Source organism: Argentina silus (assembly GCF_951799395.1).
Source record: "Argentina silus genome assembly, chromosome: 22".
Taxonomy (NCBI): Eukaryota; Metazoa; Chordata; class Actinopteri; order Argentiniformes; family Argentinidae; genus Argentina; species Argentina silus.
In genome coordinates, this window is record NC_139676.1 from 6,849,358 (window position 1) to 6,851,857 (window position 2,500).

General features: G+C 50.2%; 1 protein-coding gene across 1 annotated transcript in view; it reads right to left on the reverse strand.

Moving 5' to 3' along the window:
- Nucleotides 1-2,500, reverse strand: part of rptor (regulatory associated protein of MTOR, complex 1) — a 107,737-nt gene that overhangs the window by 48,401 nt on the left and 56,836 nt on the right. The gene's annotated exons all lie outside the window — the stretch shown is intronic.

The window sequence follows — 2,500 nt, forward strand, 5'->3', positions numbered from 1 at the left end:
CAGACACACACAGACACACACACAGAGACACACACAGAGACACACACAGAGACACACACAGAGACACACACAGAGACACACACAGAGACACACACAGACACACACACAGAGACACACACAGAGACACACACAGAGACACACACAGAGACACACACAGAGACACACACAGAGACACACACACACACATAAATAGAAATCGGTCTGCTTAGCTGTGCATCTTCAATGGGAGAGTGAGAATGAAAGAGTCTCTCAAAAGAAAGAGAGATAGGGCGGGGGGGAGGGGGGGCGGGAGGGAGGGGGGGAGGGAGGGCGGGAGGGAGAGTGAAAACAATGACAGAAAGAAAAGAAAGAACATTTTAAGCAGCCCCTCGAGGGTCAATTACAGTGCCATTAGGAGAACGGGAGCGAGGGAGGAGAAGAAAGCGAGGGAGGGGGCACGTCGCTCTCAGAGGAGTGCTGGAGAAGATGCACACCTCAGTAGACCAGGTGGGGAGAAATAAGAGATGGCAGACAAGAGGAGGAACACTCTTTATTAGTTTGTGGACTTTTCTGCTTAGTAGACGTTTGTATCAGTGAACACCGCACTGTGTATGACTAAACTCTGCTATGTCTACCAGAGAAGGAGAGATGGGGAGAGAGAAAGAGAGAGGGAGTGTGTGTGTGTGTGTGTGTGTGAGGGAGGGAGGGAAGGAGAGGGAGAGAGGGAGCCCAAAGGAAATTGAGAAAAACAGTGAGTGATAGATGTAGGAACAGAGAGAGAGAGAGAGAGAGAGAGAGAGAGAGAGAGAGAGAGAGAGTTGGAGAGGAGGGACAGACCTTTTGAAACCTCTCTTACACAATGTCTGGTAATGTTGTTGTAACAATCTGGTGTTACGAACAACGTATACCAAAATCCTGGGGATTATAGACAATCTGGAGGATGGGGGGAGCTGACACAACAGGCAGAAGAGAGAGAGAAAGAGCAATTGCTGGCTAGAGGAATGGAAGAGAAGGAGAGAGAGAGAGAGAGAGAGAGAGAGAGAGAGAGAGAGACTTTTGGTGGGAGGACAGCAACCCAGGGGTTTTACAGATTACAGTACATCAGGAATGTCCAGTACTAGGAAAGGATAGGGGGAGCAGAAGAAAGAGGAATACAGAGAAACAGTGAGTGATGGAGGGATGAATGGAGAGGGAGAGATATTTGGAGGGAGGACAGTAACAGGGTGGCCAAGCCCAGGGGTTTTACACAGAGCAGATTAAGAAGGATGTGTACTTTGATGAGATTGGAGGAGTGGATGACATCATAATGGGAACCTACAGCCCATTGCTGCCAGTAGACTGACACAGCTGTTTCAATACTGTCTGTCTGCCTGTCTGTCTGCCTGCCTGCCAGCCAGCATGTCTGCCTGCCTGCCTGTCTGTCTGTCTGCCCGCCCATATGTCTGTCTGCCTGCCTGCCAATATGTCTGTCTGTCTGCTTGCCTGCCTGCCTATCCGCCCATATGTCTGTCTGTCTGTCTGTCTGTCTGCTTGCCTGCCTGCCTATCCGCCCGTATGTCTGTCTGCCTGCCTGCCTACCCATATGTCTGTCTGTCTGTCTGTCTGTCTTATTTAATTCACTGCTCCTCTGCTTTTGATCATGTTCAGGCCGACATGGACCCTTTAGTGGCCTAATGCTGACGGGGAGGCAGAAATCGGAGGACGGGGCTCATTGTAATGCATGGAACGGAATGAGGAACGCTATCAAACACGCAGTGGATTACAATGAGCTCCGTCCTCCGATCCCTACCTCCACCAGCCTCCCCTGTGACTACAGGACTTCATTCTTCTAAGAATAATTAATGGCATCTAGCTGACGCTTTTATCCAAAGCGACTTACACTGCAGTGAGTTCATACATTTCAGTATATATGGTCCCAGCAGGAATCAAACGCACGACCTAAGAGTTGTTAGCACCATGCTCTACCAACTGAGCCACAGAGAGGACCATTCTAAGACCCTCCACTGGCACTTTTACACTTTTCTGTGTTGTCCAGGGGTCTTTTCTGAGTAGCCTTCCCCCTGTAGTCATCACCACTACTCCATCACCTGAGTGACAGGCTGAGTGTGAGGGTTGACACGTCTCTCCTCCACCACCGGGTCAGAGTAGGCGTACACACACTGGTCTGGGGCGGCTTCACATCAGGGTAGACAATGCTGCTGCAACTCATAGGGCTGACAGGGAGGTGATGGAGGGAGGGAGGGAGGGAGGGAGGGAGGGAGGGAGGGAAGAGTAACTGGATGGGGCAGAAATTGAATTCTGGGGTAATCTGTGAAATGACAGACAGCCATCTATCAAGAGTGGGTGGGTATTTATCAGTGTTATGACACGGTGAGGTACACAAACACGCACAAGCATGCACGCACCTCCCCATATCAAAAGCAGGGCAATTCATCTCTCTGTCTGAATGATTCCAAGTGGGGCTAAAAGGCATTGTATATCAAAGTCACAATGACCCAAACGTAGGCAAGCACACAAACAC